The 27,066-nt window shown below is 61.6% G+C and overlaps 1 protein-coding gene across 7 annotated transcripts in view; it reads left to right on the top strand.

Moving 5' to 3' along the window:
• The window catches only part of Adarb1 (adenosine deaminase RNA specific B1), a 117,752-nt gene that overhangs the window by 22,557 nt on the left and 68,129 nt on the right, over positions 1-27,066 (top strand). For 3 of the 7 annotated variants that reach the window (XM_076867694.1, XM_076867695.1, XM_076867698.1), the window contains exon 1: positions 13,109-13,188. The gene's annotated coding sequence lies outside the window, so the exon portion shown is untranslated. Of the gene's footprint in view, positions 1-10,950; positions 11,202-13,065; positions 13,189-27,066 lie in introns of those variants that run through there. The other 4 variants (XM_076867699.1, XM_077110371.1, XM_076867696.1 and 1 more) reach the window with 3 other exon arrangements.

Genomic DNA, 27,066 nt, shown 5'->3' with positions numbered 1-27,066 from the left:
AAACCCCGAATCCTGTGGGAAACGGGCGGGGGAGGGGGCTGGTGGGCGGAGCCGGCCGCCTGCGGTCCTGGCTGTGGGGCGTGGCCGCGTCTGCGCTCTGCGCTCTGCGCTCTGCTCTCACAGCCAGGGCGCTGCTCACCTGTGGGCCGGCGTTTGCGCTGAGCTCTCCGCACCTGTGCGCCCTCTGCCCACTTGCCCTGCGGCTGGCTCCAGCTGCCACGCTCCCCTTCCCCGCCCACCCCCAGGCCTGGCCGTCGTTCCTCCAGGGCTTCCACGCTGCTGCCTTCCGTAGGGAGGCTGTGGGGCTGCAGGGCTCTCGGCAGGCCAGACGTGCCGCTGGCCGGAAGTGGCACTTTGCAAGGAGGAGGCCTGTGGGCACTGCCCCTCTCCCGCTCCCGCCTGAGGACAGCCAGCCAAGGCCGGGCTGGGGCGGGAACGTCTGCACCACTCTCCACCCTCTGTGCCCTAGGAGTGCCCCTGCCATGTTCCTGGGACACTGCTGGCTTGTGGCCAGCTCCTTTGTTGAATGTCCTGGGAGCAGTTTCCCATCTGCCCTGTGGCGTCGTTCCCCTGTGCATGTCCACCTGGAGGCTGACTGTCCTTACAGCTCCATCCCCACCTGGGGACTGTCAGCAGGCGTGGACGGGGACCTGTGCTGGACGCTCCCTAGGGTTTTGACCCAACTCTGGGTTCTCTGAGGTTGAGTGCTGAGCCAGCGTCCCCCCGGTGAGGCACGGCCAACAGACCTGTGCCTGGCTCCCCTGGCCGCCTGGGGCAGGCGCTCCTGGAAGTGCTGACCCCTGGGGTTCCAGGCTGCACACTGCGGCTGCCTTTTCTTCCCGCCTCAAGGGCTTGTGCTTGGGAGGTCAGGTGTGGGGGGTGCCCTGGCCCCGGGAGCCCTGGGAGGTCAGGTGTGGGGGGTGCCCTCGCCCCGGGAGCCCTGGGAGGTCAGGTGTGAGGGGTGCCCTCGCCCCGGGAGCCCTGGGAGGTCAGGTGTGAGGGGTGCCCTCGCCCCGGGAGCCCTGGGAGGTCAGGTGTGGGGGGTGCCCTCGCCCCGGGAGCCCTGGGAGGTCAGGTGTGGGGGGTGCCCTCTTGTGCCTTCAGCCCCGCCCTCTGGCTGCAGGAGCTGGTTCTCACTGACCTGGTCAATTCTGGATTCTGAGAGGAAAGGGGGTTTGAGACCTTCCTCTGGGTCCCTTTCTCCCTGGCTGGTGAGCCCAGGGAGCTCGGCTCCTGCCATGAGGCCGACTGGACGTGTTGCTGTCACTCTCTGCCCTAGTTGTCATCTCCTTGTTTCCGGCTGGTTGGCAAGCAGCGCTGGTGGCCGCCAAGGGCAGCTGTGTCTTCGGGCCCTGGAACCTGTAATGCTGGCCACGAGGAGCTGTCCGTCTGCTCTGTCCCCTCAGGAGCTGAGCTGACAAGCTGTGGGCGGAAACCTCAGCTCCTGAGACTGCAGGACAGTTGCCAGGGCAGTTGGAGGACATTCATTTGGGCACACGTCAGCCCCTTGCAGTCCGGCCCTCGGGCAGCTGCTGGTGTCTGGCAGCTCTCGCGTCTCCGGGCGCTCTGGCTCGACCAGTCCCAGTCTAGCCGTGTCCAGGGCCCCCACATGCACGGGTCGTCTCACAGAGGGCTTCTGCTGCCACAGACCACGCTTCCCAACGCTGGCGAGCTGTGGCCAGCGCCTCGCTCTCCTGGGGCAGCCCCTGTCTCTGAGGACCCTTCCTGCCCTGGCTGTCCTCCACCCTCCACCTCGCAGCAGACTGCCCAAGCCCACCGTGCCACCCTGCTGCTGGCACGTGCCTGCTCCCTGGTACCAGAGCTAAGAGCAGCTCCATTCCTGTTCCCTGCCTGGCTGAGTCCCGGGACACAGGCCACATGACATCCTCGTGCTTCAGGCGCCCCGCTGGGTGGAGTCCTGCCAGGGCCATGTTGGTCACTGGCCTTCTGGCAGCAGGGTCACTTGGGCATGTGCTGCCTCCTGGCCTGAAGCTGTGCCTGTTAGGATTAAGCCTAGGGCACCTTGTCACTGAGCCACACCCCTGGCTTGTTTTTTATTTTGAGACAGGGCCTTGATAAGTTGCTGAGGCTGGTTCTGAACTTGCGATCCTCCTGCCTCAGCCTCCCTGGCTGCTGGGATCACAGGTGTGTGCCTTCATGTCTGACTTAGACTTTATTTTTTTGAGCAGTTTCAGGTCCACAGCAGAATTGAGCAGAAGGTATAGAGAATCACCGTCTGCCCCTCGGCCCCACCATATACAGCCTCCTCCCTTGTCACCACCGGGGAACACATGGGGTGTTAGGATGCTGGGTGCTGGCTCTCACCCCATCCTTGGCTCATCACTCCCTCCCCAAGGCAGGCCATGGAGGCCAGGGTTTCTCTCCCTGAGGGCGGCCTCTTCCTGGTCCTGCCAGGCCTATGATAAGCCCTGCAGGGCACTGCCATCTGGTAGTACAGAGGGCTCCTGCCATGCCCTCAGGCAGCGCTGGAGGGAGGGGGAAGCAGGCCTCTGCGCTCCCCGAGTCCATTAGCCATCCTACTCTGGGACAGGGTGGGGGTGCTGGACAGCATGCTGTCCCTCCTCACCCTTCCTGTGCCTCTCTGCATGTCCTGGTGGTCCACTGGCCAGTGAGTTGTTTCCCTGAGTTCTGGAGCTCCATCAGGGGCCTGAAACTCCCTGACCCTGACCCTGACCCTGACCCTGACCCTAACCAGCCTCCGACCCTGCAGCCCGTGGGAACTGACACTCGGTCCAGGTAGATGGCATCAGAACTGAGTGGAGCCAGTGTGTCCACTGCAGAGCTGCTGGCTTGCAGCTGAGGAGGCCTCACTGGGAGTCGGGAGTTGTGTGGGGTTGAGCGGGAGAAGCTGTTTGGACCTGTTTCCCCCAGTTTGTCACAGGTGGTGGACGGCCCCGGCACATCATCTCCCCTGAAGCCCGGGCTTCACCGCAGGGTGTGCTCTTGGTGTGCCGTGCTCCGGTGGGGCCAGAGTGTGAAGGCACTTGTCCCCATCGTGGTCCACCTGTAGCCATGCCCCGCCCAGCACCCCTGCCCCCCACGTCCCTAGCCTGCCCTGGCGTGGGTGCAGCCGACTGTCTTCTTGAGCTCAGTGTGGGGTGGGCACTGAGCCGGTCCTCTGGGCTGAGCTGCTCGTGCTGGTCAGCCCTGCTGAGGGTGGCTGGTGGTGTCCAGTCATGGGCAGTCAGAGGTGCGGGGCTCGTGCTGGGGTCCAGGAGCGTGGGTGTTGCTGAGGACTGTGTGGGAGTCAGGGGAGGCGGCTCCAGAGGGTGCTCCCCCATGGCCCTGGGCAGAACCGGGGAGTGTCTGCTGGGTGCTGGGGCGACTCAGCAGGTGCTCTTCCACTTCCCTGATGCTGGTGAGCTCTGGAACCTCCTAGAGAGGTCCAGTGAACGCTTGGACTTCTCTATTTGGAGGCAGGGTCTCGAAGTCCTCCAGGCCCCTCCCAGTGGACTCGAGTTGGTACCATGTCCGGCTCCAGCTGCCCTTTACTGCAGTGTCTGGCCGCAGCTCCTGTGGTGGGAGGTTGGGGCAGGGCGCTGCCTGTGTCCACCATCTGAGTTTCTGAGTACCGGCTGGGTATCCTTCTTGGGATCGCAGGCCACATGCAGTCTGGAAAGGCCGACACCTCGTGTCACAGACATGTGGGAGTCATGGGGTGTCCCCTGGGGCTTTGGGGAGCCCTCCTCTCCTCTGGGCCTTGGCGGCCTTTCCAGGCTGGGTCAGGCCTTGCTGCTGGTCTGGGTCTTGGCCAGGTCCTCCTGAGTGGAGCTGCAGGGCAGGTTGTGATTCTGTGGGTGCAGCTGGTGGAAATGAAGGATGGGCCAGGGCCACCACATCATCCTGGCCCACCTGCCCTGGTGGGAGAAGCCTCTGCCGACCTCAGCTCTTGCCTCCATTGGGAAGACGTGGGCTTGTATCACAAGTAGGTGCTGAACAGGGACACTCTGGAGAGTGAAGGTGACATGTGGGACATGGCAAGCTCTGGACAGGTCAGGGCATGGTCCCAAGGAATATCCAAAGGTCACTTGGTCCCTGGGAGGACAGGATGGGGGGCTTGCTGGGAGTCCTGGGCCCCCTGTGTCCTGGTGCTGCAGCCCTGGGGGCATGTGAGGCCCCGAGGCAGTGCTCAGCCTAACTGTCCACCTGCTCCCAGGCCTCCCTGGGGCTATTTGTGGAGTAAACTGGGATACTAAGTTTTATAAGCATTTTGTCAGAGCTGAACTTTCACGTCTATCCTTGGCCTTTGCTCTCTGCTCTGAAAGGCACTGGGGGCAGGCGCCTGGGCAGCCTTGGCTTGCAGGAGGGCCAGGGAAGGGCCTGGGTTGACAGGCTCTGGGTGGGAGTGGAGGCCGTGCTGCCTGCTGTGCCTGTGTGGGTCACTGGGGAGCTGCTGGGATGCAGCCACATGGCCGCAGCCCTGTGGCCATGAAGGAAAGGACTTCAGCATAGCTACTCTCTGGATCTTTAGGCTGGACGTCACTGCTGCCCGGCTGCGTGAGCGCACAGCACACGTTCTCACAGGAGCACAGGAAAGCCCCGCAGAGGCAGACTGGCCTGGGATGGAGAAGGTGCTGCGAGCATGTGCTGAGCACCGGGTTCTCTCAGAAATCAAGAACTGACGGTGACCGGATGGTGGACACATGACCGTGGATGCACCCTGGGCCCTGTCAGTCACTGACCCAGGGAAAGCTGCTTCCTTGGCACCTTCTGGAAGCAGGCAGGGTTGGGTCCAGGATGCTGGCAGGTTTTGTTGGTCCCACCCTGGGGTCTGGCAGAGTCAGCATGGGAGGTGTGGCCTCTCACCGCATGGCCGCTGGGCAGTCTCACACCACAGCCCAGGACTCACAGCCACCAGACCCATTTCTCACTCTTTCCCGTGAGACCAGATAACCAGGACAGCATACTCCGGGGATGGAGGTGGGACGTTGGGCAGTGGAGCATGCTGGGCAGGCTCGGTGCCCGTGGTTTAATGGAGGAGGACTCGAGCTGACTGTTCTCTCTCTTTTGTGGGGTGGGGGGTACAAGAGATAGAACATGGGCACTTGACCGCTGAGCCACATCCCCAGCCCTATTTTGTACTTTATTATTTAGAGACAGGGTCTAACTGGGTTGCTTAGCACCACGCCATTGCTGAGACTGGCTTTGAACTCACGAATCTCCTGCCTCATCTTCCCAGCCTCTGAGATTATACAGGAGTGTGCCTCTGCACTGGATGCACGTTCTTTCAAAGGAGTGATTGCACTGAAGCAAAGGTGGGCTAGTGAGCCGATACCTGCCCGTGGGTGCCTGGCTCTCTCCTGGGTGCAGGAGCTGCCAGGTAACAGCATGCTGAGGTTGCTGCTGCTCCAGGGGTAACAGACGTCTCTGGTGGTCCTTCCGTAGAGCTATGCTGATCTCTACCTGGTGTCCCTCCAGCACCCCTGAGGTGGGCACTCTAAACCCTCTCACAGGAGGAAGGCCCAGACACCCGGGCTGAGTGTGGCCCCAGAGCCAGCAGGTGCACGCTGTGATCTCAAGCTGGGCTTCCAGCCCTGGCGTAACCAGCGTCACGCTGTCCTGTGCAACATCTGACATGCTGGCTGCTGGACCGAGTGGACATCGGCTTTGACCTGACTAGAACAAGCAGTGTTGTCTTTTGTGGGCATGTGTCCCCTGCTCCCAAGTCACTGGGTCCCTCATGAGCAAGTGCTGAGCCTCCTGCCTTGTCAGCTGCAGGGAGGGGCAGGGGACCAGCTTCTAGTGGCCGTCAGTGTCTGTTCCACCTGGGGGTGCCCAGCCTAGTGTTTGGTCTTGCTCCCCTCTCTTGGCTGTCAGCAGAGCGCGTGTGAAGTGGGTTGGAGACCCCTCTGCCCACCAGCAGCTCCTGCCCGCTGGCTCCACCCCGCTCTGCTCCTGCTCCCACCTCCGGGGCTTGGCTGTGGTCAGGCGGTGCTTAGACCTAGGTCTCGAGGTCTGAAGCACTCAGGCTGTTTCCGCCGCTCCTCAGGCTCTGCTCCTCCACAGGCTTGGCGTCAGGACGGCAGCTCACACGCTGCCCACAGTGCAGGTCTCACTGGAGCCAGTATCACGAAACCCTGGCTAGTCAGGGGCGCACGTTCACCGCACCCGTGTCTGTAGGGTCCGGCTGCTCTGCCCACTGCGCGGGCACTGGTTCTCAGCCTCCCAGCGTCTGCTCCGTGGGTTCTGGTGTATGTGTCTGGGGGCTCATGGATAGGTCCAAATGGGTTCCCTGGTGGTTCTGGAACCTAGGTGCACATTGGGTTCCTTTCAAGCTCAGGAAGTATTTCCTGTTGTTTCCCAGGGTGTCGAGGTGCAGACAGGAAGCTGAAGGTCCTTCCTGTTCTCCTGCCAGCAGGCTTCCCCTACCCGCCACCCACCCACCAGCCCCTGGTTGCCATGTTGTAGGTCAGCCCCCGAGAGGCTGGCTGGGGTCACCTCCAGGCTGTGGGCAGAGTGCACCACCCCCTGGGCAGGGGCAGATGGTGGGCTCCTTTGAGCCTCTGGGCAAGGCCATGCTGCTTCCACTGGACAGATGCCCCGGGGTGTGCGAGGAAGGCCAGGGCGCACCCGTCTCAGCCCGCCTCCATCAGGACCACACGTGCCTGCAGGGGGAGGGTGCCCCACGCCTCTGTGGACGGAGGCCAGCACCTGCTCCTGCCTCCCCCTTGGCTCTGTTTTGAGGATATGTCCCCACGTGTCCCCAGCTCTGCTGCTCCTCTTCTCTGCCTGCCCAAGGCCAGGCGTGTGGACAGGCGCTGCCCGTGGCCCGTGTTTTCATTGTTAGAAGAGATCTGTGTTCGTTTTACCTGCCTCCGTTCCCTTGGCTGGTTCTAGGTGATTTCCATGGGTGCAGGGCCCTTTCCGAGGAGACGTCCAGTTTGTTGTGTGATGGCCGACAGGGTGTCATTGAGGCTGCGTCTTGCGTCTCTTCCTAAGAGAAGCCGGCCCTGCACTTGGATTTCTGGAACGCCTTTGGGGTTCTTGCGGCAGGAGCTGGTGGCCACTGGTTGTGGTTGGTGAGATGCTGCTTCCGTTTCCACGCTGGCATCCCCTGCGCCACTCCCCTGGTCCTGGTGCTGAGCCCTGCAGGGGCACTTTGTTCTGCTCTGTGGCCCCTCGTCCTTGGTTGTGGTCTGGGTGAAGTCACGTGTGAGACAGGGCGGGAAGGCGTGGAGGAGAAGTGACTGGCTCTAACACTCGCCTAGACAGTGACCTCCTTCCTCGTGGGGTTAACTGGTGACTGCAGGCAGGGGGTGTGGCTGCAGGAGGGGCACTGGGGGCGTGGCCTGGCCTATATGTGGATCTGGCAGGTGGACTGCCTGCTTCTGGTCACCAGGGAGCTGTTTCCCTCTGCTCACCTTCTGCCATGATATCCTGCCTTAGTTGGAGCCCCGAGGAAAGGAGCCTGCTGTCTGTTGCGACCTCTGAGACCGCGAGCCCTAAGTAAACCGCTCCCCCTCTACAGTCGTCTTTTTCAGGTCTTTCAGGTGCAGCAGCAAAAAAGCTGACCAAGACAGACGCTGGTACCAGGAGGGTGTCGTTGCGACCGTGTGGACCAGAATTTTTTTTTTTTAGTTGTAGATGGACACAATATCTTTCTTTCTTTTTTTTTTTTTAAGAGAGAGAGAGAGAGAGAGAGAGAGAGAGAGAGAGAGAGAGAACTTTTTAATATTTATTTCTTAGTTTTCGGTGGACACAACATCTTTATTTATGTGGTGCTGAGGATCGAACCCAGCACCGCGCGCATGCCAGGCGAGCATGCTACTGCTTGAGCCACATCCCCAGCCCTGGACACAATACCTTTATTTTAATAATTTTTTATTTTTATGTGGTGCGGGGGATCGAACCCAGTGCCTCATGCATGCCAGGCAAGCGCTCTGATCCTTGGCTCCAGAATTTTTTTGGAGCTTTTTGGAATTGGTAGGAGGAATTTGAGATGTTTAGCAGTGCAAGCTGGAAATGGTTTAGGTTGTTTAAGTTACTGGCTGATTCTGGTGGGAGCTCAGAAGACCAGAGTGCTAACAGGACCGTGGGCAGTGAAGACAGGGCTCAAGAGGGTTTAGAAGAAAAGGAGGACACTGTTGGTAAATGGACTAGAGGCCCTTCGTGTTATGTTCTGGCTGAGAAGTTGATTTGCTTGTCTATTGAGACTTTCTGTGAGGCCAGGTTTAAAAGCAACGGATTTCTTTATCTGGTGGAGGAAATTTCTAGGCAGCATAGCATTCAGGTGGTGGCATGGATATTGCTGGCAGCTTTTAGCCAAATTAATTGTGATGATCAGGAGCAGAAAGCAGAGCAGAAAGATTTAAAAAAATGCGCACTTGAATCTCTCTGCTTGCTAGTCTCAGGAGTAAAACTGGGCCCAAGGAAGCTGCAGTTGTTAAAGACATTCGGCCACTAAAATGCTAAAGGCTTTGCCCAGAGACAGTAAGAAAGATGGCTTGAGGGCATCTCGGGAGCTGGCAAGACCACACCTGTCTCAGGCTTAAAGGAGTAAAAGTGACATGATCTTTAGAAGAGACCGGCGGGCACGATTCTTGCACAAGGGGACCTAGGAAGGCTTTTCAGCGTGCTCAGCCAGGCCCTCAGAGGCTCTGCAGCCAGGGTCCTGGAGGCCTGGCCACTGCTGGAGATGGCAGCCGACTTGGTGTCAGCCATGTGGGGCTGGTTCTGCAGGAATGCAGGATGCTGCAGTTGGGGGTCAAGGAGACGCCCACCAAGATTTCAAAGGAAGAAGGCCTGGGAGGCTGCAAACTGCAGCAGGGTGGAGTCCTGGAGCACCCTGAGAGGGCCAGGTGTGGAGGAAGCCAAAGCTGCAGTGACCCCTGAGACGGAGATGCCAGTAACGTGGTCCCACTGCGTCTGTCTCTGCAAGCTTTTGCTTCTGTGTGCGGGTGGGTGGCCAGCTGGCCCCGCTGTCTCTCACACGTCCTGCTGGTACTGACTCACCCTCCCATTCTCACGGCCTGTGGGACAATCCTCCTGGCCTGAGCTGCTCATTTTCCTTGGACAGGGACTTCTGTGATTCTCCAGAGAGGACATGGCTTTTCTCTGCTGACCGTCTGTGCCACTGTTCAAGGAGGTACCGTTGGGCACTGCTGGGTACCAGCCATGTGATCATGACCCGTGGCCTAGGGGAGGGCTGTAGTGACAACGTGCAGGGCCCTCCCTGCTGGCCCCCCGTCAGGGCTGCCTTCCCTGAGAGTCCAGGCTCGGTGGACACCAGGTGGGGCTGGTGGGGTGCCTGCTGTGCCCCTTCTTGGCAGGCCTCAGCCCTGGGCTTCCGTCCCCGTGTCCTCAGGCTTGGGCAGGTGGTGCAGGGTGGACTTGGCCTTGTGCCCGGCCTGCCTGTGCAGTAGCCAGGTCCACAGTATGTGCAGCGCCCCGGGACCTGCTGTTGGCTGGGGTTTGTGGTGGAGGGAGCCCAGCCCTTCAGGGACTGCATGCTGCCCCGCCGCCCTGTGGCTTCTGTCGGAGGCCGTGCAGCCAGCCCAGCAGGCCTCGGGTCAGGGACGCAGCAGGTGAAGACCCTGCCTCGCAGTGACCCAGCGCGGCACCAGGTGCCTTCCGCGGAGACTTGGGTTGCTGGGAGCTCAGGGAGTGTCTTCTCTCAGGTCATGAACAGTGTCCAGTCATGTGGCTAGTGGGCTTTGAAGCACGAGCCCAGGCCGGGTGCAGCTCAGTGGTCTAGGCTCGCCTAGCGTGCACGAGGCCTGGCTTCCCTCCCCAGAACCAAAATAAATGAACAAAGACGTGCTTCAAAAGACACGGTGTGTAGAGGAATTCTGCTGAGGCGCACTGCAGGGAAACGGGCTGCTCTCCAGGAGGCTCCGTGCTCACTGAGACCTGTGTGGACCGTCCTGCAGTCCTCTGTCCCAGGGGAGGGTGTTGCTCGTTTGCTGAGCATGCACCATTCGTTTAATCTACTCAGTAGAACCCACCCAAGACACGTTTCCATCCCTCTGCTCCAACACAATGCAGGGAACCAGAGACAGTCAGCTGCCGCCCGGGGGTCTCGTGTGGCACTCCAGGTCCCTAGAAGGCACCCCAGGTTTTCTGACCTGGATTCCCGCTCACGCTCTCTAACTGGAGTCTCACCTGCTTGGGAACAGCGAGAGGACTGGGTCGACCATGAGATGTGCGGTACCTGCCGTTTCCTAACTGGAGCTCGGAGCACCCAGGGACGGGCACCCGGAACCTCTCCTGCTGGACTGCCTCTTCCTCCTGGCTGCCCTTCTGTAGGAGTGGCCCACCCGACGGCCAGCCTGCTGCCCTCCGCACCTCCTCCACGTCCTTTAGCCCGGCTTCCTTGGTGCTCTGTGGCCACCTTGCCGTCGCGGCCTCTGCCGTCCCTGGTTGGGCCTTCTGAACAGGTCATCTGCCCCACCTGCAGGCGCGTCTCCTCCGCCGAGTAACTCTGGACTGGAATTGGCTTGGCGCCGTGGCACTGCTAGGCAGGGGCTCTGCCCTGGCTCCTGCCTCACGCCGAGGCTTTCCAGTCCCTCCTCTGCTCTGCCCTTTCTGGCTCCCCACCTGGGCCTCTCTCTTCCGCTGCGACTGCTGTGGGTGGTCAGCTGGTGGACCCGCTGGTGCGTGGTGGTGGAGTTGGCCTGCGGAGCTGCCCGGAGGACCAGCCGCGGCAGGCGTGGCCTCTCTTCCTGGTGCCTGCTGTTTCTTGTTTTCCTGTTGTGAGGGCCAAAGTCCACACGGGCCACGTGTAGAAGAGAATGGTCTTGCTGCACGTCCACGGGGACATCAGCAGGCTAACATGAAGACTGGGCACCCACGGTGACATTTGTGCCCCTGGCGGACAGCTGCTGTCCATCCCAGCTAGGCAAGGTCTTCCCTGTGTTCCACAGGACGGTCCCCGTCCCTCCCAGTTTCCCAGTGAGCACGCATCCTGAGGGTGTGGTGGCGCTGTCCCGCGTGGCCCCGCGGCTGCCCTGGTGGATGGGTGTGTGCACCCTGCCTGGTCTGCGCTCCGGCTCTCCCTGCGTGTACCTGCACCCTGGCTGGAGCGCTCTGCTGCCGCCCGGCCCACGCCTTCCCACCTGCTTCAGCGCGTCCTGGGGGTCAGGCCCAGGTCTCGGTGAAGCCGTCCAGGCTGGAGCTCTCGTTTCTGACTCCGTCCTTCCACGTGTGGCCATCAGCTCCTGTGTCTCCCGGACCAAGCCGAGGTGAGCCTGTGTGTGGAACCTGCTCCTCTTACCGAAGCCACGGGTTTGGGAATGAAGTTCTCCATGTGTGCTTTGTCAGCTTTTGCCACTGTCACCAAGAGACCGACACCAGCCACCTATGAGGGGACAGTGCATCTCCGCTCACGGTTTCGGGGGTCTAGTCCCTGGTCGGCCGACTCCGTGGCTCTGGCCCACGGTGAGGCAGAACGTCATGGCAGAAGGAGTTGGGGACAGCAGCCCAGGAGGTGGTGCCAGGGGGCAGAGAGCTCCACCCACTAGGGACAAGGTGCAGACCCCGAGGCCCACCCACCTGCCTCCAGGCCCGCCGGTCTGGGCGGGTGGTCTTGCTGTCTCCTGCCCACTGGCTCACTGCCCTACCGTCTGGTCACCTCTCATGTGCACCCAGGGTCCTTACGTCTGAAGCGTGCCCTATTCTGTGTTGTCAGGGTTTGAAGTGACCGTTGTGTCTCGGCCAGCACTGACTGCCCACTGACCCATCCCAGAACTGACATCAGACACCGTCACTCTGTGACGCTCGAGGTGGCAGGTCAGGGACTGGCTCCTGGTGGTGACTGGGACTTCAGCAGGGTCACCTTGTGTCTGGGGACTCAGTTCCTCCTGAGACAGGGCTCCTTGGTTCTCCTCGTGGCCCCTGAGACTTCTTCAGTGCCTTGGCCACCACTGCTGGCGGGGTCTGTGGCCTTGCCCAGCTGGCTTGACCTCTGGGCCTGGTGGCTTCCGGAAGCGGGCACCCGGAGGTGGGAGCAGGAGCACGGCTTCTCTGGGCGCTGCCTGCCGCATGGCTGCTGGCACCCAGCCCGCGGGCGCTCACTTTCTCTCCAGCCCAGGCCTCTGGTCCAGACCTGGCCAGCTCGGCCGTGTGGCTCTGCCCTACCAGGGGTGGGTTCGTTCCTCCCCCTCCTCCCTCTGGGCTGGCCCTGAGCATCCGCGGGCCACCAGGGCGCTGTTGTTTTCGTCCTGTTGCAATGTCCACTCGTGCCTTCCTGGGTACTCGAGGGGGGTGAGATGGGAAGGGGTCCCGAGGACAGCAGCCCTGGACTCTTGACAGGTGCCCCTGTGCTGGACAGAATGACGTAGGCTGTGGCCCCGGGCCAGCGAGGCATCTGTGATACGGCCATCGACGTGGTGGTGCGAGCGCAGAGCGGGAGGGAGCCTGCTGTCGGCGTGCCCACATCTGCCCTCACAGGCAGAGGACCTGCCTGGGTCCCTGGTGGACCTAAGGCACAGAAGGGTGCTGGGAAGTGTCTCTAGCCTCACCCCTCGGAGGACCTGACCCAGCCTGTGTAGTTAAGGGCAGACCGTGTTCCAGTGCTCCTGGCCTCTGCCCGGCCTCCTCCTCCAGGTCCCACGCAGGGACCCGTCATCTCTGTGAACTTCCCCTCAGGTGGCTGCCCAGGAGCTCTGCAGGGGAGGAGCCTCTGCTGAGAAGCAGGGCAGTGGAAACCACTGTCCCGCAGAGCAGACCAGCTGGAGAGGGCTGTCCAGGGCCCAGCAGGGTGGGGCACACGTGTGTTTCTGTGTCTGCACTCAGTACACGGGTGTGCACGTGTGGGCCACGTGAGCTGAAGAGGATCAGTGTGTCCAAGAGGGCCCCAGTCTCCTTCCTTCCTGGGCTCTGAGTGGCTTTATGCTGGGGACCGTTGGCTGCAAAGGTCTCCGTGTGGCGGTCATGTGTGTGCATGTCCTGCTGAGGGCAGGAGGGATGCAGGCCACTGTGTGCCCCTTAAAGGACAATGCAGCCCGTGTTGGGGAAGGGGCTTTCATGGAGCGGGCCCCCTGAGCTCGACTCTGGGGAGGCCGATCCCTGGGGAGGGCTGTCAGTGACTGGGCCTTTCTCTTCCAGAGTGGAGGCCTTCCGGCTGGCACAGCCCAAGGTGCAACTGCGGAGACGCTGCGGGCATTGCCGGCCTAGCTTCCCCTGGCCCGGGCAGGCCGTCCTGGGGTCAGCCAGTCGGAGCACGCCGAGGTAAGTGGAAGCCTGGGACACCTGGGCCAGGAGCCGACGTCTGCTCCAGGTCCACAATTGGTCTGGGGCCCCGGCCGCCTGGCGATAGGCAGGCTGGCCGCTGAGGTTTTACTGCCACCCTTCTCTGAGGTGGCCACGAGGAGGCTTCTGCAGCCCTGAGTTCTGGGGCCGTCACCCAGGCTGTGCCTGCTCCTGAGAGCGTGGAGACAGGAGAGCCGGAGGCGCTAGCCGCAAGGAGGCTCCCCAGGCTGAGCTGGGCGAAGGCCTGCTTGGCCTTGGGCACCGTGCCCCGGGGCTCATCACCCCCTGTCGGCCAGGGCTGAGGGGCCCCTGTGTGGCCCCCCTGCGTGGCCCCCCTGCGTGGCCCCCCTGTGGTGCCCTCCAGAGATGAGCATGAGCCTGTGCTGCCGACTTGGGAGTTCGGTGGCCTTTAGGACTGAGGGACCACACAAGTGGGGTCAGGGGAGTAGCTGGCCATCTACGGGGGTCACCAACTTTGGGGAGCAGAGACACGCCCAGCTGTGACTGCTGGGTCTAGCGTTTGACCAGAAAGGCCCCGCCTGCCGTTTCTGTGTCACCTAATGTCCCATGAAGGCCTCCCAAGGTCTTGTCCTGCCTTCGCCTGGTGCCTGCTGGTTGGCTGGAGTACCCGGCTGGAAGGACACCTCGGCCCCATGTCACTGTGCCGAGAGTGGGCTCGACTTTGGCCACGCCCCTCTTTCAGCTCCTTTAGTGCTCTGAGACTGCCTCCCTGTAGCCACAGCTCCCTGAAAGGGTCCCAGCTCTAGGGTCCCAGCTCAGGCGAGGGGACACAGGCAGCCCACCCTGCCTCGCTGGGCGAGGGCCACCACTGCCTGCTCTGGGGCCATGTGTGTGGGGCGTGGCACGGCGTGTGTGGGGAGTGACACGGTGTGTGTGACGTGCACTTGCCGGCAGGAGGGCCCAGCGCTCCTCGAGGCCACAGGAGGCGCTGGAGAAGGACGGGGTGCCACAGCCCGGCTGGCTGGGCAAAATAACCAGGGGGTGACGAATAACTTGCGTACGTTGATACAGCAGGAGTGGGAGCCGTTTATTGTAGAATAAGAGTGGTATTTATACATTTTACACAGCTTATCTAATTAGCATAAAATAGATACAGCAGTCAACCAATAAGGAATCTCCACACTTAATGGCTCGCTTTTGTTACTTTACAAACCACTCCCTCTGGCATTTTGCCAGGCGCCATCCAGACTTGTTTACAGACCTTAACATTTCCCCCTTTTGTTTAATTTAAATAAGGACCATAGTGTTTTTTACAGAAACACCATAAATAACCTGCTAGAAACAGAAAGGGAGGATACAAAATGTTACAATACCAAGCTAATTGATGGCTCCATGCAAGAAGCCCTTGGAAAAATCATACCAGCAATGACACCATTTGTAAAGATATCGAGTTACAATTTGTTGTAGATTATAGTTTGTTGTCTCAGTCCAGATACAGCAGTGTCTCAATAGATTAACTCACAGTCCAGGTAAATCACAGTCCAGGCAAGTTCTGCAGGCAGCTAGCTTAAGTTGTAGCAGCAGAAACAGCAACAGCTCCGAAGTCTCGTCCATTTCTCAGCCGAAGTTTCTTTCAGTTCTCAGCCGAAGTTTCCTCCGGTTCTCAGCAACACTGTAAATTCTTCCACCTTTGTTTTCACTGGCACTGGGAGGAAGGCAGGAACTCCGGATGGCTAAAGAAAATCCTGTAGCATTTCACTAAGAAAACAACCTTCTGAACAATTAGTACATTAACGGGGAGCACTGGGAATGCAGGCTCAGGCCTGGCCACGCCTCTGTCCCTCGCCCTGGTGGGGGTGGCTGAGGCAGAAGCCTGCTTCTCCTCTTTCCTGAGGACAGTGGCTTCCACACTGCCCTGGCGGGTGGGTTCCCTCCGCCCCTGGGGTTGGTAGAGGTGTAAGTGGCTGCCTGCTGGGAAGCGGTCCCCGCCCTGTGCCCACCCAGGGTCTGTGGCCCTGGGGTCCGGGTGTCACCTGGGCGTGGAGGTTGTCCCTCTCGCTCTGCTGGTCCCCAGGAGCCTGATGTGGCGTGATCCTGACTGCTGTGGACCTTGAGGTGGGACTCTGGTCACTGCAGTCCCAGCGCTGGGTGGACCCACAGTGTGAATGCAGGGGCCCCAAGGTGTCCAATGCAGGGCCCAGGAGGTCCGCCTGGGTGTGGACCTGGGAGCTTCTCTGGGCATTTCTCCTGCTGCCACCTCTAGATGTTCTTTGATGACATGTGACTTCCCTGGGCACGGTGGCCCATGCCTGGGATCCTTGTGGCTCAGGAGGCTGAGGCGGGAGGTCACAAGTCCCAAGCCAGCTCAGCCACTTAGGGAGGCCCTAAGGAATTCAGTGGCACCCTGACTCAAGGTACAAAATAAACAGGGCTGGCATGTGCTCCGCGGTGAGTGCCCGGCTCAACCCCCAGCACCAAAGGAAAAGCAGGTCCCAGAAGACGCTGCCTTGTGTGACCGCAGCCGTGTAACTTCACGAATGGCGTCACGCAGAGCCGTGGTGGTAGGCCGCCTGGGGTGCAGGTGGCGCTGAGCATGGGTCCTCCCCGTTTCTTGTTTGGTGACCTGAAATGGGAACCTGAAATGTGCTCAAGGAGTGGGGAGCTCCTGCCGGCCTGTGGGCTGCTGGGCATGGGGGTCCCTGGTGAAGGTCAGCTGAGCTTGGGATGTTCTGCTCACTCCACGGGCCCCTGAGGGTCTGTCCCTGAGGACCCGGCCTCTTTACACGCCACCACCACTGGCCCTGCTGCCACCACCTGCTGAGCATAGTTCAGCCACTTGGGGATTCTCCTACAGCCAGACCAGAGACAGAGGTGTGTGGGGACGGCTGGCACCTCCAGTGGCCGTGTCCCCAGGACCTGGCTGGGGTAGGAGTGTGCGGGGACGGCTGGCACTTCCAGTGGCCGTGTCCCCAGGACCTGGCTGGGGTAGGAGTGTGTGGGGACGGCTGGCACCTCTAGTGGCCGTGTCCCCAGGACCTGGCTGGGGTAGGAGTGTGCGGGAGCTGCTGGCACTTCCAGTGGCCGTGTCCCCAGGACCTGGCTGGGGTAGGAGTGTGTGGGGACGGCTGGCACCTCTAGTGACCGTGTCCCCAGGACCTGGCTGGGGTAGGAGTGTGCGGGAGCTGCTGGCACTTCCAGTGGCTGTGTCCCCAGGACCTGGCTGGGGTAGGAGTGTGCGGGGACGGCTGGCACCTCTAGTGGCCTTGTCCCCAGGACCTGGCTGGGGTAGGAGTGTGCGGGGACGGCTGGCACTTCCAGTGGCTGTGTCCCCAGGACCTGGCTGGGGTAGGAGTGTGTGGGGACGGCTGGCACCTCTAGTGGCTGTGTCCCCAGGACCTGGCTGGGGTAGGAGTGTGCGGGAGCTGCTGGCACTTCCAGTGGCCATGTCCCCAGGACCTGGCTGGGGTAGGAGTGTGTGGGGACGGCTGGCACCTCTAGTGGCCGTGTCCCCAGGACCTGGCTGGGGTAGGAGTGTGCGGGAGCTGCTGGCACTTCCAGTGGCCGTGTCCCCAGGACCTGGCTGGGGTAGGAGTGTGTGGGGACGGCTGGCACCTCTAGTGACCGTGTCCCCAGGACCTGGCTGGGGTAGGAGTGTGCGGGAGCTGCTGGCACTTCCAGTGGCTGTGTCCCCAGGACCTGGCTGGGGTAGGAGTGTGCGGGGACGGCTGGCACCTCTAGTGGCTGTGTCCCCAGGACCTGGCTGGGGTAGGAGTGTGCGGGGACAGCTGGCACCTCTAGTGGCTGTGTCCCCAGGACCTGGCTGGGGTAGGAGTGTGTGGGGACGGCTGGCACCTCTAGTGGCCGTGTCCCCAGGACCTGGCTGGGGTAGGAGTGTGCGGGGACGGCTGGCACCTCTAGTGGCCTTGTCCCCAGGACCAGGCTGGGGTAGGAGTGTGTGGGGACGGCTGGCACCTCTAGTGGCCGTGTCCCCAGGACCTGGCTGGGGTAGGAGTGTGTGGGGACGGCTGGCACCTCTAGTGGCCTTGTCCCCGGGACCTGGCTGGGGTAGGAGTGTGTGGGGACGGCTGGCACTTCCAGTGGCCGTGTCCCGGGACCTGGCTGGGGTAGGAGTGTGCGAGGACGGCTGGCACCTCTAGTGGCCGCGTCCCGGGACCTGGCTACACGTGGTGGGAGGCCAGTCCTTGGGGTGTGCTGCTGATGTGCACTTGCTGTGCCCAGGTGTGGTCCCTGGCTGGTCTGCCTGTGTACGTTGAGGTACGGCCCTGGTCGTGTCCCCATTTCTGTGTGGTAGCTCTTTAAGACCCCGGAGTCTTCAGAGTGACAAGAGTGCGTGGCATGCTCAGGGGTGGACTGGGCTGCAGCCCCCATGGCTCCAGGGTGGACTGGCTCCTGGGACCAGGCAGGGTTAGAGGACGTGCAGCCCTGGGGAGGGCGGGCGAGGTGGGGGTCAGGAAGGCCCGCAGCCGGTCAGGGTTCCCAGGGGATGGGGTTAGACTCAGGGCAGCTCCAGGTGCTGGGAGGGCGGAGGCTCCTGGGCTGGGCCTTCTGGCGCACCCTGGCTGCTGCTGGGTGGCCTCTGCAGATCCTGTGCTGCCCACAGTGGACGTTGGTGTTCCCGAGCTCCTGGCTGTTCTGCTGGTCACCCGCACCTGAGGGGGTCACCTGAGAAGGGGTCACCTGAGGAGGGGCTGTGGGGCCTGCCCGTGGCCCGTGGCCTGGGGCCAGAGCTGAGAGCAGCCTGGGCCTGTGATGGCTCTAGGAGTGAGGCCTGAGCCGGGCCTGAGGCGCCTCCAGCAGGTGGTGTGGACACTGGATGAAACCAGGCGCCTGGCTGGTGGGGGCCTCCTGGTGACATTGGGGCTCCTCAGTGGTGTGTGGGCCTCCTTGGTGACATGTGGCTCTCCTCAGTGGTGTGTGGGCCTCCTTGGTGACATGTGGCCCTCCTCAGTGGTGTGTGGGGGCCTCCTTGGTGACATGTGGCCCTCCTCAGTGGTGTGAGGGGGCCTCCTTGGTGACATGTGGCCCTCCTCAGTGGTGTGTGGGGGCCTCCTTGGTGACATGTGGCCCTCCTCAGTGGTGTGTGGGGGCCTCCTTGGTGACATGTGGCCCTCCTCAGTGGTGTGTGGGCCTCCTTGGTGACATGTGGCCCTCCTCAGTGGTGTGTGGGCCTCCTTGGTGACATGTGGTCCTCCTCAGTGGTGTGTGGGCCTCCTTGGTGACATGTGGCCCTCCTCAATGGTGTGTGTGGGCCTCCTTGGTGACATGTGGCCCTCCTCAGTGGTGTGTGGGCCTCCTTGGTGACATGTGGCCCTCCTCAGTTGTGTGTGTGGGCCTCCTTGGTGACATGTGGCTCTCCTCAGTGGTGTGTGGGCCTCCTTGGTGACATGTGGCCCTCCTCAGTGGTGTGTGGGCCTCCTTGGTGACATGTGGCCCTCCTCAGTGGTGTGTGGGCCTCCTTGGTGACATGTGGCCCTCCTCAGTGGTGTGTGGGCCTCCTTGGTGACATGTGGTCCTCCTCAGTGGTGTGTGGGGGCCTCCTTGGTGACATGTGGCCCTCCTCAGTGGTGTGTGGGGGCCTCCTTGGTGACATGTGGCCCTCCTCAGTGGTGTGTGGGCCTCCTTGGTGACATGTGGCCCTCCTCAGTGGTGTGTGGGCCTCCTTGGTGACATGTGGTCCTCCTCAGTGGTGTGTGGGCCTCCTTGGTGACATGTGGCCCTCCTCAGTGGTGTGTGGGCCTCCTTGGTGACATGTGGCCCTCCTCAGTTGTGTGTGTGGGCCTCCTTGGTGACATGTGGCCCTCCTCAGTGGTGTGTGGGCCTCCTTGGTGACATATGGCCCTCCTCAGTGGTGTGTGGGCCTCCTTGGTGACATGTGGCCCTCCTCAGTGGTGTGTGGGCCTCCTTGGTGACATGTGGTCCTCCTCAGTGGTGTGTGGGCCTCCTTGGTGACATGTGGTCCTCCTCAGTGGTGTGTGGGGGCCTCCTTGGTGACATGTGGCTCTCCTCAGTGGTGTGTGGGGGCCTCCTTGGTGACATGTGGCTCTCCTCAGTGGTGTGTGGGCCTCCTTGGTGACATGTGGCCCTCCTCAGTTGTGTGTGTGGGCCTCCTTGGTGACATGTGGCTCTCCTCAGTGGTGTGTGGGCCTCCTTGGTGACATGTGGCCCTCCTCAGTGGTGTGTGGGCCTCCTTGGTGACATGTGGCCCTCCTCAGTTGTGTGTGTGGGCCTCCTTGGTGACATGTGGACCTCCTCAGTGGTGTGTGGGCCTCCTTGGTGACATGTGGCTCTCCTCAGTGGTGTGTGGGCCTCCTTGGTGACATGTGGCCCTCCTCAGTGGTGTGTGGGCCTCCTTGGTGACATGTGGCCCTCCTCAGTGGTGTGTGGGCCTCCTTGGTGACATGTGGACCTCCTCAGTGGTGTGTGGGCCTCCTTGGTGACATGTGGCTCTCCTCAGTGGTGTGTGGGCCTCCTTGGTGACATGTGGCCCTCCTCAGTGGTGTGTGGGCCTCCTTGGTGACATGTGGTCCTCCTCAGTTGTGTGTGTGGGCCTCCTTGGTGACATGTGGCTCTCCTCAGTGGTGTGTGGGCCTCCTTGGTGACATGTGGCCCTCCTCAGTGGTGTGTGGGCCTCCTTGGTGACATGTGGCCCTCCTCAGTGGTGTGTGGGCCTCCTTGGTGACATGTGGCTCTCCTCAGTGGTGTGTGGGGGCCTCCTTGGTGACATGTGGCTCTCCTCAGTGGTGTGTGGGCCTCCTTGGTGACATGTGGTCTCTCCTCAGTGGTGTGTGGGGGCCTCCTTGGTGACATGTGGCTCTCCTCAGTGGTGTGTGGGCCTCCTTGGTGACATGTGGTCCTCCTCAGTGGTGTGTGGGGGCCTCCTTGGTGACATGTGGTCCTCCTCAGTGGTGTGTGGGGGCCTCCTTGGTGACATGTGGCCCTCCTCAGTGGTGTGTGGGGGCCTCTTTGGTGACATGTGGCCCTCCTCAGTGGTGTGTGGGCCTCCTTGGTGACATGTGGTCCTCCTCAGTGGTGTGTGGGCCTCCTTGGTGACATGTGGTCCTCCTCAGTGGTGTGTGGGCCTCCTTGGTGACATGTGGCCCTCCTCAATGGTGTGTGTGGGCCTCCTTGGTGACATGTGGCCCTCCTCAGTGGTGTGTGGGCCTCCTTGGTGACATGTGGTCCTCCTCAGTGGTGTGTGGGCCTCCTTGGTGACATGTGGCCCTCCTCAGTGGTGTGTGGGCCTCCTTGGTGACATGTTGCCCTCCTCAATGGTGTGTGTGGGCCTCCTTGGTGACATGTGGCCCTCCTCAGTGGTGTGTGGGCCTCCTTGGTGACATGTGGCCCTCCTCAGTGGTGTGTGGGCCTCCTTGGTGACATGTGGCCCTCCTCAGTGGTGTGTGGGCCTCCTTGGTGACATGTGGCCCTCCTCAGTGGTGTGTGGGCCTCCTTGGTGACATGTGGCTCTCCTCAGTGGTGTGTGGGCCTCCTTGGTGACATGTGGCCCTCCTCAGTTGTGTGTGTGGGCCTCCTTGGTGACATGTGGTCCTCCTCAGTGGTGTGTGGGGGCCTCCTTGGTGACATGTGGCTCTCCTCAGTGGTGTGTGGGCCTCCTTGGTGACATGTGGTCTCTCCTCAGTGGTGTGTGGGGGCCTCCTTGGTGACATGTGGCTCTCCTCAGTGGTGTGTGTGGGCCTCCTTGGTGACATGTGGCTCTCCTCAGTGGTATGTGGGCCTCCTTGGTGACATGTGGTCTCTCCTCAGTGGTGTGTGGGGGCCTCCTTGCTGACATGTGGCTCTCCTCAGTGGTGTGTGTGGGCCTCCTTGGTGACACGTGGCCCTCCTCAGTGGTGTGTGGGCCTCCTTGGTGACACGTGGCCCTCCTCAGTGGTGTGTGGGCCTCCTTGGTGACACGTGGCCCTCCTCAGTGGTGTGTGGGCCTCCTTGGTGACATGTGGCTCTCCTCAGTGGTGTGTGTGGGCCTCCTTGGTGACACGTGGCCCTCCTCAGTGGTGTGTGGGCCTCCTTGGTGACATGTGGCCCTCCTCAGTGGTGTGTGGGCCTCCTTGGTGACATGTGGACCTCCTCAGTGGTGTGTGGGCCTCCTTGGTGACATGTGGCCCTCCTCAGTGGTGTGTGGGGCCTCCTTGGTGACATGTGGCCCTCCTCAGTGGTGTGGGGGCCTCCTTGGTGACATGTGGCTCTCCTCAGTGGTGTGGGGGCCTCCTTGGTGACATGTGGCCCTCCTCAGTGGTGTGTGGGGCCTCCTTGGTGACATGTGGTCTCTCCAGTGGTGTGTGGGCCTCCTTGGTGACATGTGGCCCTCCTCAGTGGTGTGTGGGCCTCCTTGGTGACATGTGGCTCTCCTCAGTGGTGTGTGTGGGCCTCCTTGGTGACATGTGGCTCTCCTCAGTGGTGTGTGGGCATCCTTGCTGACATGTGGTCTCTCCAGTGGTGTGTGCGCCTCCTTGGTGACATGTGGCCCTCCTCAGTGGTGTGTGGGCCTCCTTGGTGACATGTGGTCCTCCTCAGTGGTGTGTGGGCCTCCTTGGTGACATGTGGCCCTCCTCAGTGGTGTGTGGGCCTCCTTGGTGACATGTGGCCCTCCTCAGTGGTGTGTGGGCCTCCTTGGTGACATGTGGTCTCTCCAGTGGTGTGTGGGCCTCCTTGGTGACATGTGGCCCTCCTCAGTGGTGTGTGGGCCTCCTTGGTGACATGTGGCCCTCCTCAGTGGTGTGTGGCGCTTCCTTGGTGACATGTGGTCTCTCCAGTGGTGTGTGGGCCTCCTTGGTGACATGTGGCCCTCCTCAGTGGTGTGTGGGCCTCCTTGGTGACATGTGGTCTCTCCAGTGGTGTGTGGGCCTCCTTGGTGACATGTGGCCCTCCTCAGTGGTGTGTGGGCCTCCTTGGTGACATGTGGCTCTCCTCAGTGGTGTGTGGGGGCCTCCTTGGTGACATGTGGCTCTCCTCAGTGGTGTGTGGGCCTCCTTGGTGACATGTGGTCTCTCCTCAGTGGTGTGTGGGGGCCTCCTTGGTGACATGTGGCTCTCCTCAGTGGTGTGTGGGCCTCCTTGGTGACATGTGGTCCTCCTCAGTGGTGTGTGGGGGCCTCCTTGGTGACATGTGGTCCTCCTCAGTGGTGTGTGGGGGCCTCCTTGGTGACATGTGGCCCTCCTCAGTGGTGTGTGGGGGCCTCTTTGGTGACATGTGGCCCTCCTCAGTGGTGTGTGGGCCTCCTTGGTGACATGTGGTCCTCCTCAGTGGTGTGTGGGCCTCCTTGGTGACATGTGGTCCTCCTCAGTGGTGTGTGGGCCTCCTTGGTGACATGTGGCCCTCCTCAATGGTGTGTGTGGGCCTCCTTGGTGACATGTGGCCCTCCTCAGTGGTGTGTGGGCCTCCTTGGTGACATGTGGTCCTCCTCAGTGGTGTGTGGGCCTCCTTGGTGACATGTGGCCCTCCTCAGTGGTGTGTGGGCCTCCTTGGTGACATGTGGCCCTCCTCAATGGTGTGTGTGGGCCTCCTTGGTGACATGTGGCCCTCCTCAGTGGTGTGTGGGCCTCCTTGGTGACATGTGGCCCTCCTCAGTGGTGTGTGGGCCTCCTTGGTGACATGTGGCCCTCCTCAGTGGTGTGTGGGCCTCCTTGGTGACATGTGGCCCTCCTCAGTGGTGTGTGGGCCTCCTTGGTGACATGTGGCTCTCCTCAGTGGTGTGTGGGCCTCCTTGGTGACATGTGGCCCTCCTCAGTTGTGTGTGTGGGCCTCCTTGGTGACATGTGGTCCTCCTCAGTGGTGTGTGGGGGCCTCCTTGGTGACATGTGGCTCTCCTCAGTGGTGTGTGGGCCTCCTTGGTGACATGTGGTCTCTCCTCAGTGGTGTGTGGGGGCCTCCTTGGTGACATGTGGCTCTCCTCAGTGGTGTGTGTGGGCCTCCTTGGTGACATGTGGCTCTCCTCAGTGGTATGTGGGCCTCCTTGGTGACATGTGGTCTCTCCTCAGTGGTGTGTGGGGGCCTCCTTGCTGACATGTGGCTCTCCTCAGTGGTGTGTGTGGGCCTCCTTGGTGACACGTGGCCCTCCTCAGTGGTGTGTGGGCCTCCTTGGTGACACGTGGCCCTCCTCAGTGGTGTGTGGGCCTCCTTGGTGACACGTGGCCCTCCTCAGTGGTGTGTGGGCCTCCTTGGTGACATGTGGCTCTCCTCAGTGGTGTGTGTGGGCCTCCTTGGTGACACGTGGCCCTCCTCAGTGGTGTGTGGGCCTCCTTGGTGACATGTGGCCCTCCTCAGTGGTGTGTGGGCCTCCTTGGTGACATGTGGACCTCCTCAGTGGTGTGTGGGCCTCCTTGGTGACATGTGGCCCTCCTCAGTGGTGTGTGGGGCCTCCTTGGTGACATGTGGCCCTCCTCAGTGGTGTGGGGGCCTCCTTGGTGACATGTGGCTCTCCTCAGTGGTGTGGGGGCCTCCTTGGTGACATGTGGCCCTCCTCAGTGGTGTGTGGGGCCTCCTTGGTGACATGTGGTCTCTCCAGTGGTGTGTGGGCCTCCTTGGTGACATGTGGCCCTCCTCAGTGGTGTGTGGGCCTCCTTGGTGACATGTGGCTCTCCTCAGTGGTGTGTGTGGGCCTCCTTGGTGACATGTGGCTCTCCTCAGTGGTGTGTGGGCATCCTTGCTGACATGTGGTCTCTCCAGTGGTGTGTGCGCCTCCTTGGTGACATGTGGCCCTCCTCAGTGGTGTGTGGGCCTCCTTGGTGACATGTGGTCCTCCTCAGTGGTGTGTGGGCCTCCTTGGTGACATGTGGCCCTCCTCAGTGGTGTGTGGGCCTCCTTGGTGACATGTGGCCCTCCTCAGTGGTGTGTGGGCCTCCTTGGTGACATGTGGTCTCTCCAGTGGTGTGTGGGCCTCCTTGGTGACATGTGGCCCTCCTCAGTGGTGTGTGGGCCTCCTTGGTGACATGTGGCCCTCCTCAGTGGTGTGTGGCGCTTCCTTGGTGACATGTGGTCTCTCCAGTGGTGTGTGGGCCTCCTTGGTGACATGTGGCCCTCCTCAGTGGTGTGTGGGCCTCCTTGGTGACATGTGGTCTCTCCAGTGGTGTGTGGGCCTCCTTGGTGACATGTGGCCCTCCTCAGTGGTGTGTGGGCCTCCTTGGTGACATGTGGCCCTCCTCAGTGGTGTGTGGGGCCTCCTTGGTGACATGTGGTCTCTCCAGTGGTGTGTGGGCCTCCTTGGTGACATGTGGCCCTCCTCAGTGGTGTGTGGGCGTCCTTGGTGACATGTGGTCTCTCCAGTGGTGTGTGGGCCTCCTTGGTGACATGTGGCCCTCCTCAGTGGTGTGTGGGGCCTCCTTGGTGACATGTGGTCTCTCCAGTGGTGTGTGGGCCTCCTTGGTGACATGTGGCCCTCCTCAGTGGTGTGTGGGCCTCCTTGGTGACATGTGGCTCTCCTCAGTGGTGTGTGTGGGCCTCCTTGGTGACATGTGGCTCTCCTCAGTGGTGTGTGGGGGCCTCCTTGGTGACATGTGGCCCTCCTCAGTGGTGTGTGGGCCTCCTTGGTGACATGTGGCCCTCCTCAGTGGTGTGTGGGCCTCCTTGGTGACATGTGGTCCTCCTCAGTGGTGTGTGGGGGCCTCCTTGGTGACATGTGGCCCTCCTCAGTGGTGTGTGGGGGCCTCCTTGGTGACATGTGGCCCTCCTCAGTGGTGTGTGGGCCTCCTTGGTGACATGTGGCCCTCCTCAGTGGTGTGTGGGCCTCCTTGGTGACATGTGGTCCTCCTCAGTGGTGTGTGGGCCTCCTTGGTGACATGTGGCCCTCCTCAGTGGTGTGTGGGCCTCCTTGGTGACATGTGGCCCTCCTCAGTTGTGTGTGTGGGCCTCCTTGGTGACATGTGGCCCTCCTCAGTGGTGTGTGGGCCTCCTTGGTGACATATGGCCCTCCTCAGTGGTGTGTGGGCCTCCTTGGTGACATGTGGCCCTCCTCAGTGGTGTGTGGGCCTCCTTGGTGACATGTGGTCCTCCTCAGTGGTGTGTGGGCCTCCTTGGTGACATGTGGTCCTCCTCAGTGGTGTGTGGGGGCCTCCTTGGTGACATGTGGCTCTCCTCAGTGGTGTGTGGGGGCCTCCTTGGTGACATGTGGCTCTCCTCAGTGGTGTGTGGGCCTCCTTGGTGACATGTGGCCCTCCTCAGTTGTGTGTGTGGGCCTCCTTGGTGACATGTGGCTCTCCTCAGTGGTGTGTGGGCCTCCTTGGTGACATGTGGCCCTCCTCAGTGGTGTGTGGGCCTCCTTGGTGACATGTGGCCCTCCTCAGTTGTGTGTGTGGGCCTCCTTGGTGACATGTGGACCTCCTCAGTGGTGTGTGGGCCTCCTTGGTGACATGTGGCTCTCCTCAGTGGTGTGTGGGCCTCCTTGGTGACATGTGGCCCTCCTCAGTGGTGTGTGGGCCTCCTTGGTGACATGTGGCCCTCCTCAGTGGTGTGTGGGCCTCCTTGGTGACATGTGGACCTCCTCAGTGGTGTGTGGGCCTCCTTGGTGACATGTGGCTCTCCTCAGTGGTGTGTGGGCCTCCTTGGTGACATGTGGCCCTCCTCAGTGGTGTGTGGGCCTCCTTGGTGACATGTGGTCCTCCTCAGTTGTGTGTGTGGGCCTCCTTGGTGACATGTGGCTCTCCTCAGTGGTGTGTGGGCCTCCTTGGTGACATGTGGCCCTCCTCAGTGGTGTGTGGGCCTCCTTGGTGACATGTGGCCCTCCTCAGTGGTGTGTGGGCCTCCTTGGTGACATGTGGCTCTCCTCAGTGGTGTGTGGGGGCCTCCTTGGTGACATGTGGCTCTCCTCAGTGGTGTGTGGGCCTCCTTGGTGACATGTGGTCTCTCCTCAGTGGTGTGTGGGGCCTCCTTGGTGACATGTGGCTCTCCTCAGTGGTGTGTGGGCCTCCTTGGTGACATGTGGTCCTCCTCAGTGGTGTGTGGGGCCTCCTTGGTGACATGTGGTCCTCCTCAGTGGTGTGTGGGGGCCTCCTTGGTGACATGTGGCCCTCCTCAGTGGTGTGTGGGGGCCTCCTTTTGGTGACATGTGGCCCTCCTCAGTGGTGTGTGGGCCTCCTTGGTGACATGTGGTCCTCCTCAGTGGTGTGTGGGCCTCCTTGGTGACATGTGGCCCTCCTCAGTGGTGTGTGGGCCTCCTTGGTGACATGTGGCCCTCCTCAATGGTGTGTGTGGGCCTCCTTGGTGACATGTGGCCCTCCTCAGTGGTGTGTGGGCCTCCTTGGTGACATGTGGTCCTCCTCAGTGGTGTGTGGGCCTCCTTGGTGACATGTGGCCCTCCTCAGTGGTGTGTGGGCCTCCTTGGTGACATGTGGCCCTCCTCAGTGGTGTGTGTGGGCCTCCTTGGTGACATGTGGCCCTCCTCAGTGGTGTGTGGGCCTCCTTGGTGACATGTGGCCCTCCTCAGTGGTGTGTGGGCCTCCTTGGTGACATGTGGCCCTCCTCAGTGGTGTGTGGGCCTCCTTGGTGACATGTGGCCCTCCTCAGTGGTGTGTGGGCCTCCTTGGTGACATGTGGCTCTCCTCAGTGGTGTGTGGGCCTCCTTGGTGACATGTGGCCTCTCCTCAGTGGTGTGTGTGGGCCTCCTTGGTGACATGTGGCTCCTCCTCAGTGGTGTGTGGGGCCTCCTTGGTGACATGTGGCTCTCCTCAGTGGTGTGTGGGCCTCCTTGGTGACATGTGGTCTCTCCTCAGTGGTGTGTGGGGGCCTCCTTGGTGACATGTGGCTCTCCTCAGTGGTGTGTGGGGCCTCCTTGGTGACATGTGGCTCTCCTCAGTGGTATGTGGGCCTCCTTGGTGACATGTGGTCTCTCCTCAGTGGTGTGTGGGGGCCTCCTTGCTGACATGGTGG

Source organism: Callospermophilus lateralis, chromosome 10 (assembly GCF_048772815.1).
Source record: "Callospermophilus lateralis isolate mCalLat2 chromosome 10, mCalLat2.hap1, whole genome shotgun sequence".
In the NCBI taxonomy this organism is placed as follows: domain Eukaryota; kingdom Metazoa; phylum Chordata; class Mammalia; order Rodentia; family Sciuridae; genus Callospermophilus; species Callospermophilus lateralis.
Note: the sequence above shows the minus strand (reverse complement) of the source record. Positions and strands in the feature narration are given on the sequence as shown.